The sequence below is a fragment of the Panthera leo genome, chromosome B4, assembly GCF_018350215.1.
Source record: "Panthera leo isolate Ple1 chromosome B4, P.leo_Ple1_pat1.1, whole genome shotgun sequence".
Classification (NCBI taxonomy): domain Eukaryota; kingdom Metazoa; phylum Chordata; class Mammalia; order Carnivora; family Felidae; genus Panthera; species Panthera leo.
The window spans coordinates 131,162,823-131,171,694 of NC_056685.1; positions in this window are offsets into that span (position 1 = coordinate 131,162,823).

Consider the following 8,872-nt stretch of genomic DNA (forward strand, 5'->3'; position numbering starts at 1 on the left):
CCAGCAATGAATCAAAAGGATACATACATCATGACCGATCGGGTTTACCCCAGAAATGCAAAGGTGGTTCAACATTCGAAAGATCTATTAATGGCATCCATCACGTTCATAAATTAAGGGAGAGAAGTCATATGATCCTCTCGGCACTGGCGATAAATTTCAACATCTGCTTATGATAAACATGTTTTAGCCAACTGGGGATCGAAAGGAACTTCCTTCAGTTGATAAAGATTATTGACAAAACCCAGCACAAATACGGTTCTTTACGGGACAGTAGACAAAATCCCTTAAAATCCAGGGCAAGGCAATTTTGCCTGCATCCATGCGTCTATTTAATATTGTAACCGAGGTCCTAGATAGGGCAATAAGAGAGTAAAAAAAATAATAATAAAACAAAACAACAAGGTGTAAGGATTGGAAAGCATCATTTGCGGATGCTAGGATTGTCGACATAGAAAACCCCAAATAATCTACAGGCGAATTATTAGAACCACGAATGAAATGTAACAGATATATAGAATATTCCAATATCCAATCAATAGGAATATACTATTGGATTGGATATTGATTGGATATTGATATTGATTGGATATTGGAATATTCTATATATTCCATATATTCTATATGTACTGACTTGTACACTTTAAAATGATTACTTTTATGGGACGCCTGCGTGGCTCAGTCGGTGAAGCGTCCGACTTCAGCTCAGGTCACACGATCTCACGGTCCGTGGGTTCGAGCCCTGTGTTGGGCACTGTGCTGGCAGCTTGGAGCCTGGAGCCTGCTTTGCATTCTGCGTCTCCCTCTCTCTCTCTCTCCCCCTCCCCTGCTCGCACTCTGTCTCTGTCTCTCAAAAAGGAATAAACATTAAGAAAAAAAATAATAAAATAAAATGATTACTTTTATATTGTGTAAATTAGATCTCAATAAAGAGCAGTCACGTTTCTAAGCATGAGAGCAGAGTGTAATTTTTAAAAATCCTCCATTTGCAATAATAACAAAACTTAAATCTGACAAAATACCTACAGAGAAAAGCACAAAACGTTACTCAGGTACAGCCCGCCTGGAAAATACTTCGGCAGTTTCTGAAAAAGCGAAACACACACTTAGCGTTTGACCCAGAGACCGCGCATCTAGGCCCTTGTTATAGAGAAAGAAAACTAATATCCACATGAAAATACCTACACAATTACGCGCGGCGGCTTTATTTGTAATAGTCAAAAATAAGAAAGAGGGGCTCCTGGCTGGCTCGGTCTGTAGAGCAGGTGACTCTTGATCTTGGGGTGGCAAGTTCGAGCCCCACGTTGGGCATAGAACTCACTAAAAAAAAAAGAAAAATCTAAATGTATCTAAATGCCCTTCAGTGAGTGAATGGTTAAAAAAATTAGTGTATCCAGACCGTGGACTATCATTTGCCAATAGAAAAGGAACTAACAATTGACAAGATTGACAGACGCAACTACCTGGATGGAGCTCGAGGGAATTATGCGCAAAGAAAAAAGCCTATCTTGAAAGATTTCATGCTAAGTTCTCAACATGACAAAAGGAGAGAGAGGGAGAATGGGAGAATTGGTTAGTGGTTGGAGGGGTTGGGGGGGAGAGAGGGAAGGGAGATGGTAACTGGTGGGACAGCTCTGTGTCTGGCTCGTGGTGGCGATTACACGAGTCCACACAAGGGAGGAAACTGCATGGAACCACACACGCACGCACACGCTCATGTGCGCACGCTCACGAATGCAGGTAAAACGCACTTGATCTTAGCCAAAAGGCCGAGAAGCGATCGAATGCAGGTAAAACGAATGGAATCTGAACGAGGTCTGTGGGTGGGGCCAATGTCAGTTTCCCAGTTTGGGTAAAGTACCAGAGTGTCGTGAGATGTGTCACCACTGGGGGAAGCCGGGTGAGGGGTACCCAGGAACTCTCTATACTGTTTTTGCAACTTCCTGTCAATCTAGAACTATTTGAAAACAAAAAGTAAGACCAAAAAAAAAAAAAAAATAATCAAAAACACTATTAGAAGACTTTAAAGGAGACCCTAGAGACTTGCTTGAAAGTAAGGAAAGCTGGGAAGGGAGAAGGGGCAGGAAGGTACAGGGTTATGGCTGAACAGAGAGCGGTCACGAAGGGTAATGGGTAGAAAGTTCTCTGTTACCCTCCTCTCTGTCTTTTTTGCACATTTGACATTTTTCTTAATAAAAAGTAAAAGAGGGACGCTTGGGTGGCTCAGTTAAGCGTCCGACTTCAGCTCACGTCATGATCTCACCGTTTGTGCGTTCGAGGCCCGCGTGGGGCTCTGTGCTGACAGCTCGGAGTCTGGAACCTGCTTCAGATTCTGTGTCTCCCTCTCTCTCTGCCCCTCCCCCGCTCGCGCTCTGTCTCTCTCTATCTCTCAAAAACAAATAAACGTCAATTTTTTTTTTTTTCCAGTAAAAGAAAGAACTCTAAGCAAATGCAGAGAGCTAGCCATTAACCTGCACAGGGAGATTGAATATCACAGATTTCTTCCCAGATCAATGTCTAGATTCAATTCAGTCCTGATCAAACCCCCACAGGGTTTCGGTGGAGCTTGTCAAGCAGATTCTAAAAGCACCAAGAGTAGCTGAGACACTCTCACGGAAGAAGGAGGTAGGGCGCTTACCCTGCAAACATCAAGGCTTATTATAAAGCTATAGCGATCAGGCCAGCTGGAACAGAGCTGGACCGCTCGGCGGATGGGGCGAGACAGAGAGACTGACACGCAGGCGGGGCCGTGGCCGATCAGAGGGGAAGGGGGAACAGACACGTTCACATCTGTGTCACATGTCACCCTCACTGTGTTCCTGTGGGGCTGGATCTCTCCTAAGCATCCCAAGGTCCCATTGCACACTCGGCGGAGGCTCGGACGAGGCCAATGGTGCCCGAGGTCTTCTGGCTCTGGTCCTAGGCTCTTTCCAAAGTGGGGGTCCTCCCAGGGGTCCCTGCCCTGTGTCTGAACCATGGGCCCCCCCTCCCGAACCTACTGATTCATAATCTCTGGGGATGTCCCCGCATCCACACGACTGCTAACTTCCCACTTGAGCCCGAGACCTCATGAACTAGAGAAAGGGAAAGGCAAGGATGGGTGGGGGTGGCGGGCGAACGCAAGAGCGCGCACAGCCAGTCACACTGAGGCCCGCGGGGCCTCGCTGCCAGGGGTGGGGAACAATCAGGCACTGTCCCTCTCCTTCCACCCCCTTAGGCTTTCATCACTGACCTAACTCTGGGGGCAGAGCACTAGCAGTGTGTGTGTGTGTGGGGGGAAGGTCAGGGGTCAGCCCGCTGCATGCCAAGCCGAGCCAGGAATAGAGCCAGTTTGGGGACGGCTGGGGGGACTCAGGGCCCCACGGGAGCCCACAGCCCACTACCGGAGGACGCCACTGAGAAGAGAGGAGGGCAGGGAGGTCCACGGCTCCATCCATGCCGCTAAGGGGCTTCTGGAAGGATGCAAATGCCTCTGAGCAATGCTAATTCTCCTCCTCGGCCACTGCTGGCCTAGCGGGAGGGACGTTCCTGTCCCCAGGAGGATCCGGCGATCTGGCCTCCACAGACCCATCGCCCCCAGGCTGACCCACTGGGCGAGTGGCCCCCTTCTGCCTTGCATCGTAGCTTCCGGTCTGTGGGTCTGCCGTGCAGTTCCTGGGCCCTGCTCCCCCACTTTGCTCAGATTAGGGGAGGGGAGATTCCCCCCACCCCCACCGACCTGCTGCAGTAGCCAGTGGGGTCCAGCCACCTACAGATCTGACTGTTCTGCTCTTCTGCTAGGCACCTGCGACTGCCAGGGCAGATGGAGTCTGGGGCCCCGATTCTGAGGGTTTTGAGCCCTCCGCTGTCTCTGGCCACTCCCCAGCCTCCGAGCGGCGGTCTCGATGATACAGTCATTCATTCATTCAATAGATGTGCATTAAATGTTGTACGTGCCGGGCACTGTGCTAAGTGTTGCCGAAAGGCGTGACTAGGACAGGCCAGGCTCCTGCCAGCGGGCAACTTGTAGTCCTGGGGAGATGAGTGGGTGTTCAGAGAGACCAGCCAAGGGCTGCGCTTGGGCTGGCGAGCAGGGAGGGCTTGCATGAGGTCGTAACCTGTGAGTAGAGACACGGACGAAGTGACGGGGTGAGTGTACCCGGGGAAGAATGCTCCAGACAGAGGGAGCTGTAAGGGCAAAGGCCCTGAGGTGGAAACATTCCAACACGTTCCAGGAACAGCAAAAGGCGCTGGAACAGGATGCGGACAGAGAGGAAAGCTGGGCCATGTGCCAGAGAAGCAGCCAGGCCCAGATCTGGGAGAAGACCGCGTGTGTTAGAAAGATAGCGGAGGGGTTCGAGCAGGGGTTCGAGCAGGGTCTCGAGCCCACGGAGACCAGGGCTCAGAGAGGTCAAGTGAGGTGTCCAGGGTCACATGGCCACCACTGAGCCAATGGTCTGTCCAGCCCCCCTCACCAGCTCCCTACAAATCTACAATCACGCCCCTTCCCACTGGGCTCCCCTTTCGATTCGGGGCCTCGCTCAATGCCCCGAAGTCGGAGGTGTTACCCTCCTTGTGCAGCTGAGGAGGCTGAGTTCGGAGAGGCCAGGTCACCTGTCCACACGCACACAGCCCGATCACAGAGCCGCTCTGGGTCAGACGCATCTGGCTTCAAACCCCGGCCTTACCCGCGATGGCCTGAGAGGTGTCTAACCCTTCAGAGCCTTGTCCGGGAAACAGGGGTGGCAATAACATTGGCTCTGACCCCCGCTGACCTCACTGACCGATTCCTGCGCTCCGCCCTACCCCTTCCAGCCACGCTGGCCTTTCTGTTCCTCGAAGATGTCCGCTCACATCCGCCACAGGAACATCCTGCCCCTCGGCTCCCTCTCGGGCGTCTCCGGCCACCTCCGAGGACTGTAGTGACCTTACCTGGGCTAACGTACGGGGACTGTTTGGCACAGGGCCCGACGCAAAGCCCCAATGAGTGTCAGCTGCCAGGACTACTGTTATTATGTTCGATTCTCCAACCCACGCTCCAAATCTCTGTGCTGCTGCTCAACTGAACCAAACTTCATCCCCTCACCCCCGGTTTCTTGGCCTCCACGGGGGTCTTTGAAGCCAGCGGTCGGTGAGGCGTCAGGCCTTGTGCTGGGGCCACAGCGGCGCTGAGGGGCGGGCACCTTGGTCACAGCCCGGCGTATGACCGGTCTCACTCAGGGCCCACAGGGTACAGAGACTCCTGGTCTCCCCAGCCAGACCAGAGCCCGGCGGCGGGTGGTGGCAGGGACTGGATTGGAGAGGTGGGGACTCCCGCTAGGGCCCTGGCGCCCCAGGAGGTGTTTTTTCCCCATGGCCACTGGGTGGCAGCACTTCTCCAGGAATATGGGGGCAAGAGAGGCGCTTTTCCTAAGCGTTGGGAACACAGGACGGGAATCTTGGAGGGGACCCAGGCCCAGAGAGGAGTTGGGACTTTCCCAGGGTCACACAGCATTCAGGGGCAGGGCCTGGCCAGGTGAGGGGGTCACCCGCCTGCCTGGAGGAAGCAGAGGGAAGGAAAAGGAGGAGGAGGAAGCTGGGAGGGTGAGAGTGAGGGCCAGCCCGGACTCAGTCCTCGGTGGCGGGGGGGGGGGGGGGGGGGGGGGCGGTGGATGTTTATACCCCAATCGACTCCCAGAACCCTATCCATCCTTGAGTAGGTGCTCAAAGCTCCCCCCCCCCCCAACCCCGATGCCCTGTTGACCCCTCTCACCCAGGCCTCAGGCGGAGGTGGTGGTTTGCACTGTATTCCCACCTGGACTTGCATGGCTGTCACTGTCCCCACCGACTGCCTCCCCCGCCACACTGGACTGTGCCTTGTACCCCCGGCTGCCTGCACTAGCCGTGTGCCCTCTGCCTGTGTCACCCTATCCCTCTTCTCAGCCTGGGTAGCACCAGCTCCTCCTTCAGGACTCAGCTGAGATGCCCCTTCCTCCAGGAAGCCTTCTCTAGCCTTCAGCCTGACTAGGAGCCCCTTCTCTGGGGACACATAACGCCCTGGACTCCTCCTGGATGGTGACACCTCTGGAACACGGTTTGTTGGTGGACTTATCAGCTCCTCCTACCCCCCCATCCCCCCCCCCACCCCCGACTGTGCACAGACAATGTACATCCTGAGCCTGTGACCCGGTGGTCCTCAAACTGCAGTAGGCTTCGAAGTCATGGGCGGAGCTTTGCCGAAGCGTAGCCTCCAAGATCCGCCTTCCCTCGGAGACTCTGATTGAATAGGTCTGAGACCGGGGCCCTGGAATCTGCACGGAAGACACTTCCCGGATGAGGCCGGAGCATCCTAAGGCCCTTTAGTGTGCCGTTGGCTCTGCCTGCTGAGGCAGTTGGGCAAAATCATTGCAATGAGGCACAATAAAAACCCCTGACATCTGAGTCACTTGCGAGGTACTTGCACACCGGCTTCTCCTTTTATTTACTTAGTTTTTAATAATTCTTTTGAGCTTATTTATTTTGAGCGAGAGGGAATGAGTGGGGGAGGGGCAGAGAGAAGGGGACAGAGGATCCAAAGCGGGTTCTGTGCCGACAGCAGAGAGCCTGACCGCAGGGCTCCAACTCACGAACCAGAGCCAAATGGACTGAGCCACCCACGCACGCCCCCACCCCCCGCCTTGCTTCTTTTATTTTTTTAATTTTTTTAATTTTTTTTAATGTTTATTTATTTTTGAGACAGAGCGAGACAGAGCGTGAATAGGGAAGGGGCAGAGAGAGAGGGAGACACAGAATCCGAAACAGGCTCCAGGCTCTGAGCTGTCAGCACAGAGCCCCATGCGGGGCTCGAACTCACGGACCGCGAGATCGTGATCTGAGCCGAAGTCGGACGCTTAACCGACTGAGCCACCCAGGTGCCCCCGGCCCTGCTTCTTTTAATCTTCATCTTTTTAACTACTCTCTTGGGAGGGATCATCATCCCCAATTCTACAGACACCGGAGGCTCAGAGGCAAAGGGTGACGTGGCCAGGATCCCCCTCCCCCGCCCCCCCCCCCTCCCCCAAAAAGCAGGGCTGAGCTCAGATCGGAGCTGGGACCATCGTTGGGTGGGAGTCGGCAGTCTAATGATCAAACCTCTGGGTTTGGAGGTTGCTCCGAACGTGCTCGTTTTTGCTAAAGACCAAAATTCCAAACTTCAGGACCTACAACTTGCTGTGATGATCCCAGCCCCGTGGAGGAAGCTCGGGGCCACTGCCACTGTTCAGGTTCAGGTTCAGGCCCTCGTCATGGCTTCTCTCCGCCAATCCGCATCCTCTCCTCCAGGGCCCAGAAAATGCCCCATCTCAGAAAAGGTCACAGCCATTTCTAGGGCATTTCATCCGCAGCCGGGTACCACGCCCGGCTCTGTGGGAGATGCGGGCAACCCCTCCCCTCCCCCCTTTACTGCACTTTATAGATGCCCGCGTCTCTTACACATCCAAGGTCAATGGCAGTTGAGCGAGTCTGTCGGCGCCATTTTTCCAACAGCATTGGCTGACTTCGTGTCTCTGGGTCACGTGCTGGCAATTCTCACAATATTTCAGAATTTTTGATTATTATTATATTTTTTGCAGCGAACTGTCATGAAGGATGATGTCTCAGTGAAAGCTCGGATAATGGTCGGCATTTTTTTTTTTTTTTTTTAGCAATAACGTATGTTTTAATTACGGTATTTACTTTGCTTTTTCAGATGTATGCTATTGCACTTACTAGACTACACTGCCGTGTAAACATAACTTATTTTTTTAAGGTATCTATTTTTTGTTTTGTTTTTTATTTTATATTTGAGAGAAACAGAGAGACGGACCATGAGCAGGGGAGAGGCAGAGAGATGGAGACAGAATCGGAAGCAGACTCCAGGCTCTGAGCTGTCAGCCCAGAGCCTGACGCTCGAACCCACCCACCCACCCACCCACCGTGAGATCGTGACCTGAGCCGAAGTCAGACGCTTCACCGACTGAGCCACGCAGGCGCCCCCCATAACTTGAAAATTTTTTTAAATTTAATTTATTTTTTAAATGTACATCCAAGTTAGTTAGCATCTAGTGCAACAATGATTTCAGGAGTAGATTCCTTAATGCCCCTTAATGCCCAGTTAGCCCATTCCCCCCTCCCACAACCCTTCCAGGGACCCTCTGTTTGTTTTCCATATTTAAGAGTCTTATGTTTTGTCCCCCTCCCTGTTTTTATGTTATTTTTGCTTCCCTTCCCTTATGTTCATCTGTTTTGCCTCTTAAAGTCCTCATAGGAGTGAAGTCATATAAACATAACTTTTATAGGCACTAGGAAATCAGAAAGTTCATTTGACCTGCCTTATTGCTGTATTTGCTTTGTTGTGGTCCAGAATTGAGCCTGCAATATCTCCGAGTTATGCCTGTGAAGAGGACAAGATCTGCCCCCAGGGGCTTTCCGTCTGGCTGGGAAGACAAGAGGTGCTTACTTTGGTGATGGAACAAGTTACTTGAACTTTGTTTCCCCTTCAAATTCATGGTCCCAACCTTACTCCCTTACTGGAACAGGTTTCCCTGCTGCGTGGGCTGACCCAGGAGGCCCCCCTCACTGATAAAGTGGTTCATAGTATTTTCACACTGCTAGGCATTACAGAGCAGTCCGATTTTCTTTTTCTTGTTTGTCACGGTAATACCACCCATCGATGGATTCCTAGCATCCTCTGGCAGGTGGGAATGCCAAGGATTATAACGTTGGTACAGAAAAGGAAATCAGGGAGAGGCAGTTTGCAATTTATCAAGATATGAGCCCTGAAGCCCCAATTTTAAAGGAGGAAAAACTTCCTCAGACAAAGCACCAGCACGATCTGAAGCCAGCTCGGTGCTGAGAGGAGAGAGCCCAGAGTGGGGCTCAAACTCACAAACTGAGA